Here is a 9,617-nt window from a genome sequence, read left to right on the forward strand (position 1 = left end):
CACATTATGATTTATAGATGAACCAAGAGCTACTAGGCATGTTCAAGGCATATAATAAGAGTATAAGACATTAGCAAGCATAGAACAAGGAGGAGAGGGGGGTAGCGGACTGCACAAGCTATGCTTAGCTCCACATGTGACCAACCCGTGATCAACTAGGCCGCGACCAACCTGCCCAGCTCACGGCCAGCCACTGCCTAGGCAGCCGTGACCTCCCCCACCGAGCCACACTACCCAGCCCAGGCAACCCCAAAACAGGCCAACACAGGCCACCACAAGCAGGTTAAACAGACCGTCAAAACAGGCCACAACCGGGTACCAAAACAGGCCGTGACCGATTCACAAACTGACCACCCAGTAAGCCCAAACCAGACAACAAAGCAGACCAAATAAACTGTCAAAACAGGCCGTACTGCAGGCTGTACAGGCCACCAAAACAGTCCCCCAAAGCGGTCCTAGAAATGCGTACATAGGTACCACAACTATCATGAAAATAGTCCCAAAAAAAACGCAGAAAACCCGTCCCTCAACAATCACTCTTACGCCCCAAACACAGTCCTTAAAGATACCATTTTATCCGTCCCAAAACTGAGCCAAAGCAGCCACAACCACCCTTCTATATGGGTCAGAAACCCGAGCTGCAAAAATACATGCGGACGGTTTTACAAAAGTAAACAAATCAATCCCAAAATACGACTGTTCAAAGCTTATTCCAGGAACGGGGTCTCTGTATATTTTTTTTATTCCACAAAGAGAGTGCTCTAGGACTGCACAGCTAATCAATAATCGCATATAGAGTTCACAAGAGAATACGGGCTCGAAACAGTCCAAAACAGAGGAGAAAACCGCTCCAAAACAGTCCATACCAGCTAAGTTTCCAGACGGAAAAATAAAGTGGGATTGAGACGGAAATAAAACGTAGTTAAACAAGAATAACACCCAACAAACTTAACATAACCCAGCTCGAAATACGTGTAAAAGAGTCTGATTCAAGCGTTATTTTAAGACGGAACCTCGACACAATATCTTCATGAACACAACCATCGAATCCGAGCATAAAGACAGAAATAGCGAGGTAAAAATGGAGCATACAAATGAGGAAAGGTGTAAAGAATGGAACTTTATCAAACAAAGACACATAACACGACACCTAAGACGGAATTTCGACGTTTTTGTCGAGTAACCTATCACCGTTACCTTTTAGCTCTCCTAAACGTCCAAGAAATCGCCCTAGGATGATCTTAAACCCAAAAATAGAAGAAATTAGCCCAAAATCCGAATCCTTTGTAAGACGGCCGAATTGAAATAGGATGAAAGCTTGGCTCTTTCTTACATACAAAGAAGGAGGACGAGATGAGGAAGCTATTGGTGTAAAATTTATCAAATTTGGTTGAGAATGGAGGCGGGATCTCGGTTTTTAAGGTCGAAATAAAAATGGTGGTTTAGGCTTGCTGATTGTTTGTTGTTGTTGCAGGTTAAACGAGAAAGAAGAAAGGGTAGGGGTAGGGACGGGTTGAGTGTTAAGTGAGAGGGAGTGAATAAATAAATAAATAAAAAGGAATTATATGAATGAGGTGAAAAAGGTAGGTACGAGTTGTCGACTTGTGATTGATTCGGACTTAACTTAGATTCAAAAGTGAGACGTGACGGTCTTATGCTACACGGGAATTAAGACAGAAATTATTACTATTGCTGTCACTATTATTATCCGACCAAAATATGTATACATTTATTCTTATATAAATTATGCCTCAAAAATATAATTTAATAATACGTATTTTTATAAAAATGAGCTTTTATATAATACGTTTATAAAAATCGTGTTTGACATAAAATTAATTAAATTGAATAATTCAAAAATATGAAATAAAGTAATCGAACAGTTTAATAAATTTAAAATGTCAAAATGGAAAATTCGCGGGTGTTACACATGGAATAGAGAAACTTCCCGGATCCTTTAGTTTTGGTGGTGAACTTCCTTGTAGGATGGCACTACTCACCTTAGTGAAAGCAATAGTCTCAAGCTTCCGGATGGATTTCTTCTTTGTATGAATATCTTTCATGTATTTCGCATAGGCCGGAACGTGATTGATCAATTCCGTAAATGGAATTGAGACTTCCAAGTTTTTCACAATCTCCATAAACTTCCCCAGTTGTTCATGAAACTTAGGCTTAGCTTGACGACTTGGAAATGGAAGTAGAATCACAATAGGCTCTTTCTCCTTAGCCTTCTCTTCATTTTCCTTTGAAACTTCTGGAATGGTGGTGGGTTCTTCTTCTTTCTTAGAATCTTCAACTCTTTCCTTGTCACTATCATTCACAACATCTTCATCAACGGGCCTCTTCGGCCCTTCATACCTTGTAACACTCCTCAAATGGATGGCACTCACCGACTCATGTCTTGGGGGATTACCTTGAGGTGGTAATTGCCCCTTTTGTCTTTGTGAAGTAGAAGATGCTAGTTGAGACATTTGGGTTTCCAACATCTTCGTGTGAGCTAGTATGTTGTTGATGGTGATGTCTTTTGCTTGACTATCCTTTTGCATTTGAGTGAAAAATTCTTGTTGGTTCTTTTGCATTTGGAATACCGCTTTTTGAACATCAAAACCTTGGTCATTTGTTTGATTGTATGAAGATTGGTTTTGATAACTTTGGTTTTGATTGTAAAAGGGTCTTTGAGCTTGGTTTCTCATTGGAGGTGGGGTGTATGTTGGTTGAGGGTTTTGAACATTTTGGCTTTTGTATTAAAGGTTGGGGTGGAATTTGGTATTTTTATTGTAATAGGTGGAATAAGGGGCACCACTCTTGTATGCTTGGAAAGCATTCACTTGTTCACTTGTTCCCCTACATTCACTTTGGTCATGTCCCAAAGTTCCACAACTCTCACATACTCCCCTTGGAATTGATGATGATGCTACCATAGCATTAACATGTTGCTTAGGTGATTTGGAGGCCTCTTCAAGTTTAGCCATAGCCTTATCAAACTTCAAACTAATGGTGTCAATATGAGCACTAAGTTGAGCACCCAATTGAGTAATAGAGTCCACCTCATGCTTTCCTCCTCTAGTAGCCTTCCGAGGTCTACTATATTGTGAGTTATGGACCGCTATTTCTTCAATCTTGTTCCATGTTTGATTGTCATCAACTTCGGTAAACATACCATTTGACCCCATATTGAGAATGTTTTGGGAGTCTTCATATAGACCATTCCAAAATTGTTGTACAAGGAACCACTCGCTAAGTCCATGGTGTGGACAAGACCGACAAGTATCCTTGAATCTCTCCCATGCTTCATACAAAGATTCCTCGTCCCTTTGTTTGAACCCGGTGATTTGGGCTCTCAACATGTTAGTCTTCTCCGGAGGATAGAATTTCTTGTAGAAAGCAAGTGCCAATTTCTTCCAAGAGTCAATACCAGGAGTAGCCTTATCTAGGCTCTTCAACCATTGTTTCACGGAACCAATCAAAGAAAAAGGAAATAAGACCCATCGAATTTGGTCTTGAGTAACTCCAGTTTGAGAAATCGCATCACAATAGTCACAAAAAGTCTCCATATGAGAATGAGGGTCTTCACAAGGCATCCCCCCAAATTGACTTCTCTCAACCAATTGTATAAATGCGGATTTTGCAATGAAATTACCGGTTAAATGTTGTGGGGTTGGAGTACCATTTGGTAGGTTCTCCTCGGTTGGTACGGAATGTGATGAAAATTTAGGCATTGTGGGTTGATTTTGTGGCTGGTTTGTGTTGGGTTATCCTCTCCTTCTCTTGCAAAAGGGTTGGTAAACACAATATTATTTGGTTGAATGTCTACAATCTCACCAATACCTCTCAAAGTATTTCTAGCAAGTCTTCTATTGTTGGTCAAAGTTCTTTCAATTTCAAGATCAATGAGTAACAAGTAACCTTGTAATCTCCTAGACATGCAAAATATCAAACAACTCGAAAAAAATTAGAACAAACCTTGAGGAGTTTAACTTCCCCAAGGTAAAGAAAGACACAACTAAAAACAGTTTAAAGAAAATCAAATCAAGTTAACACCGTCCCCGGCGACGGCACCATTTTTGGTTCGTCGGTTTTGTTACTCGTCGTCAAAATTTACCTTGACCAAAACAATATTTATAACTTCACAAACTACTCTACTCTTAGTAAAGGGGCAAGTAAAGGTCGGATCCCAAGGGACGGGTATTGATGTAGGATTTTCAATTGCAAATGGTTGTGTCTAGGGGTGTCACAATTTGGGTTAAGGTAGGAGATCAACTAAACTTATCACCAATGTAAATAAAGTAATGAAAATAAGCAAGATGATTAAAATGAGATGTAAACAATTGATTAAAAGTACTAGGGTGTCATGGGTTCAAAGCGGATTCATGGGATTTGATCATACAAACATGTTCTCTAATAGATGCAAGCACTTATTGCTGTGATGGGATCGAGTTAGTGTATATCTTACAATCCCTAAGAAGGTTTGGGTCCCGGAGCCGAATCGATTAGATTCTACAACACCTACAAGTTGACTTAATCCTTCCTATCCAACTATATGCATGGTCTAATGAGGCTCGAGTTAGTTTATATCTTACAAGTCTCATTGAAAAGGTAAGTGATGGGTAAAAAATGCAAGGATTCATAGGCTCGCATTTCATTAAACATAACATGTGCATAAGTTGGAATCTCAACAAGCAAGCAAATTAATTATGAAAACATATTAGATTAAGCATGAATCAATCCCCATGTTGGTTTCCCCTAATTCCTCATTAACCCTAGTTAAGGAAACTACTCACTCATTATCAAGTTTAACATGCTAACAAGGTTGTTAATCATACTAGCAAGGCAAAACATGATGAACAAATGAAAATGATTAACAATAATTAAAAAGGATTAAGAGAGAATTATACCTATGAAGATGATTCCAAATAATAAAGCAAAGAATAATAGAAATACTTGATGATTGATGGAAGGTTGTCAATCCTCCAAATAAACCCAAATAATCTTCTAATTACCCGAAATAAATGATGAACAATAGAGAAATTAAGGAAAGATTAAGGAATGAGATTTGTATTAATACTAGATTAAAAGTTGATTACAATATTAAGACAACATTAAGATAGGATTAAGATTATATTGAGATGACATGCTAATCTAGGTAGTACAAAGGGGTATTTATACTAAAGATTAGGGTTACTAAGGGCTTAAATGACTATTAAGACCCTTAAGAAAAGTTGAGGAAGTGCTCCTCTCCAAGGAGATGCGCATCTCCGTTTTGCTAGTCCCACGAAGATATGCTCGTCCCGAGCATCTAGGAAGCTGGCACGGTGGAGTCTGTAAGGGGATTCGAACGGATGATGGGAGAGACGCTGGAATTGGTTGGCTTCAAGACGAGCGTCTTGGCATCGGGACGCTCGGATTGTTGGGCAGGGAGACGCTCGGATTGGCTGCAATCCGCTCGGATTGTGAGTCAGGCACTTTTCTTGTCTTCTTTCCTCAACAATCCTCGGGGATCTTGTTGAGGATGCAAGGATCCTTTCATCATTGCCCAATCTACTTTATTATCTACATAGGCCTTCTAGTATCGTCTTCCCTTTGATGCTTGGTCATTGAATGCGATCAATTTAGCTCCATTTCGCCATGAAAATGCAAGGTTTGCACTCCTCTCCTACCAAGGAAACAAAACCTCAAAGAATATGCAAAATTGGAAACTAAAGATAGTAAATGACCCAATTATGCACTATAAAGCATAGGAACGAGGCTAATTCGGGGACTAAATGTGTTCAAATATGAGTCACATCAGCATGCCTCCTGAAAAGTAGCATGAGAAGCAGGTAAGGAAGACATCCAACCAAAATTAACTAGAACCCTATCAAGTTTAGACCAAACTTGAGCATCAGGATCTTGATTATTAGTCCAAGTCATGTCACACCCAGAACTAATCAAATCATCCAGCTGACAGTCAGAAAGACAAGAATTAAAAGCCAACATATCTTTCAGTAGAGGGGGATTAGGGCTCGCTTTTTCTCAGGACATATAACAATATTAAAATCTCCTAAAACCATCCAAGGTTCAGAAGAAGTTAAATCTCTAAGAGTGTCCCATAGATCTTTTCTCTGAGCAGCATCATTACTTCCATAAACAAAACTGATGTTAAAATCCTTATTAGTCTCAAAATGATGAACTCTACAACTAATAACCTGAGCTTTAATTAGATGGTGACTAATTGCTATAGTCTAGGGATCAAACAAAAGCCAAATCCTCCCCATTATGATGACTCCCATAATTGCTTAAGTTGCCCCAATTACCCAACTTGGTTTTCAAAATCTTTGAAGCCTTAGCCTGCTCCACTCTTGTTTATAGGATAGCAAATAAATCAAATTTATTATCCCTCATATACTCCCTAACTTCACTATGCTTAAGAGGATTATTAAAACCCCTTACATTCCAAGTTGCCACTTTCATTGCTGCTTATCGGGGGGGATAACAACTTCCTGAGACTCCACTAGATCCACTGTTAAACATTCTTAGTGCATTTCAGCTGACTTCTCAGAAGAATTAGGATTCAGCTCAACGGGATCTCTGGCCTAGTTCTAAGGCTACATTCCCTTGAGAATTTCCTTCTTCTTCTGGAATTACCACTCAGGTACCAACTAGTTCAACCTCCTGAACTCCTATCCCTTAAATTTCCTCTAACTCCTTTTGCTCCGCTGCCTTAAGAGAAAATTGATTCTGAAAAATAGGAATTACCTACAAAGAAGACTACTTAAACTTCAGAGCAGATGTAGAGCTTCCTGAGTGCATTACAGGGACTTCCTTAGGAGATTCTCTACCTTTAGGCAAGGATTTACTGTGCCTTATCTGAGGAGAAGAAACCACCAGGGGGTCACCTGAGGTACTACCTAGCTCTTTAATAGAAACTCCTGAACCCTAGTTAGTGGACTGTGAACCTTACAGATCCCCAGACTCAGTACTAACTGAAGAACTTAGACAAACCTTAGCTGCCTTATCTTTACCCTTCGGATGGGCAAGTAATTCCTTAGCCTTCTCCCACTTACAAGGCTGAATAGTATGTTCCAAATTACCACATCCATGACAAAAATAAGGGTACCGTTCATAAACTACCTTCTGTGTGACCTGCCATAGATAAGGTATATTAAGGACCACCTGATGAGGCATAGTCTTGGACACATCAATTTCTATCAACACCCTAGCAAAAGAGAGCTTGACCTTAGTAGTGGTTGCTGAATCATCAAATAAAGGACTACCAAGCTTACTTGCAATTTTACTTAACACCCTATCAGACCACAAAAAAGGATCTAATCCAGGGAAAAGAACCTAGTCTGGATCCTTAGCAACCTTCTCCATCTCACAAGAAAATAAGGGAGTCCATTGCTTAAGAACCAAGGAATTTGCCCAAATCTTCCAAGGCCCATGCTTTAAAACATTATTCATCTCCTCCTGATTGGTGAATCTAAAAGAAAACCACCCCTTCCTGAAGTATTGAACAACATGGGAGGCAATTTTACCCCAATATTTGGTAACAAATCCCTGAACAACTTGTAAAGACGGTTTAGATCCCACTACATGACCCATCAAAGTACTCTCCCAAAACTTCAATTCCTGAGCAAAGTCTTGTTCGTCTAACTGAATAGTCTCAGAAAGCTTACTTTCCTCGCAAAAAAACAAATTCATCCCCTGTTGCTTCTGATTATTGACAACAGATGCCCAATTTTTAGGTTTAGGCGGCAAATTATCAGAAACATTTACCACAGGTTGATCTACTGTAGCTGATATTGGATTCTCCATAACAGTGTTATTAACTGTATCTATTTGTTTTGCAACAATTTGATGTGACTCATATTTGCACACTTTTAGTCCCCAAACTAGTCTCGTTCCTATGCTTTCTTGCATATATTAGGGTCGTTTCTTATCTTTAGCATCCTACTTTGCATATTCTTTGAGGTTTTGTGCCCTTGGTAGGAGAGGAATGCTAACCTTGCATTTACGGAGCGATTTGGAGCTAAATGGATCGCATCTAACGACCAAGCAACAAGGAGGAGACCGATACTAAAGACCTAAGTAGATAGAACAAGTATAATGGGCAATGATGAAGACCCCCACGACCCCTCAATGACCCCACGGATCTTGAGGCAGTCAAAGAAGAAGAAACTATGCGTAACTATGATCTGGGCGTCCCAGGAGCAGCCCGAGACTCAGACCGGGCATCCTAAGAACAACCCGGGCATCTCAAACCTCAGACCGAGCATCTCACACTCGAGCCGGGCAGTTCCCTATCCATCATGAACGTCCAACATAGTGAGGTCGTGGGGCTCCTTAAGGACTTGCAAGGCGTTAATCCTCTTCTTAGGGACTTAATTGTCATTTAAGCCCTTAGTTACCCTAATACTTGTATTTAGTATAAATACCCCATTGTTTTAGGGGATTAATCATCAAGTTAATTTACCATTTTCCTAATCAAGTTTTAGTAGGTTAATTACATTGTAATTCTTAATTCAATGTTAATCAAAGATCAATCTTTCTAAAATCATTCAAGTGTTCTTAGATTTAGTTGGGTAACTTGAAGACTATTTGGGTTTATTGAAGAATTGACAACTCTTCATCATTCATCAAGTATTCTTCTATTATTCTTTGCTTATTCTTTGGATCATCCTTAAATTGGTATAATCTCTTTTACCCTTTTGCTTAATTATTGTTTATTGCTTTACTCATTCACCATGTTTAACCTTGTTAGTATGATTGACACCCTTATTTGCATGTTTACCATGATCATGAGTGAGTAGTCTTCTAGCTAGGGTTAATGTAGGATTAGGGGAGTTAAACATGGGGGTAGATCCATACTTAATCTAATATGTTTTCATATGAATGCTTGCTTGTTGTAGTTTCAACTTATGCACATGTTATGCTTGATTGAAAACTTAGCATGGATCTCTTATCCATTCAACAAGACTTGTATGATATAAACTAACTCAAGCCTTGTTAGACCATGCATATAGTTGAATTGGAAGAAACTAAGTCGACTTGTAGGTGTTGTACAGTCTTGACCGACTCGGCTCCGGGACCCAAATCTTCCTAGGAATTGTAAGACATAAACTAACTCGATTCCACTACAACAATAAATTGCTTGCATCTATGTGAACATATTTTTATGATCTCCACCATGATTCCCCTAAAAACCCATGATACCCTAGTGCCTTAATCAATTGTTTACAATCCCTATTTGTTTACTTGCTTTGTTTTGCTCTCACTTCTTTACATTTCATTTTTAAGTAGTTTAGATTGCAAACCTCAAACTCAACCCAATTTGTGACATCCTAGGACATAACTCTCTACAACCGATAACTTGATCCAGTACCCATCCCTTGGGATACGACCTTTACTTGCCACTCTACTATGAGTAGTTAGTTAAGATTATAAATATTTTTTTGATTGGTTAGCTTAGACGACAAAGTTTAGACCGAATCACAATTTTATCCACAACTGTAGTATGAGTAAGGTCAGTCGACTCTACAGGCGGCTTAGAATTATCAACAATTACATGAGTAATTGGCACTATAACGGTTTCATCAGTACCTAATGAATGAATTGGTAACAACACTAGTATTGATAGA

At 39.1% G+C, this 9,617-nt stretch overlaps 1 non-coding gene across 1 annotated transcript; it reads left to right on the forward strand.

The window, feature by feature from the left end:
• The first annotated feature begins 3,240 nt into the window (after window positions 1-3,240).
• LOC141609604 (small nucleolar RNA R71) lies at window positions 3,241-3,347 on the forward strand. Its single transcript, XR_012527530.1, has one exon. It is a non-coding gene; the product is annotated as a small nucleolar RNA R71 (small nucleolar RNA).
• The last annotated feature ends 6,270 nt before the right edge of the window (window positions 3,348-9,617 follow it).

This window comes from Silene latifolia, chromosome 10, assembly GCF_048544455.1.
Source record: "Silene latifolia isolate original U9 population chromosome 10, ASM4854445v1, whole genome shotgun sequence".
Taxonomy (NCBI): Eukaryota; Viridiplantae; Streptophyta; class Magnoliopsida; order Caryophyllales; family Caryophyllaceae; genus Silene; species Silene latifolia.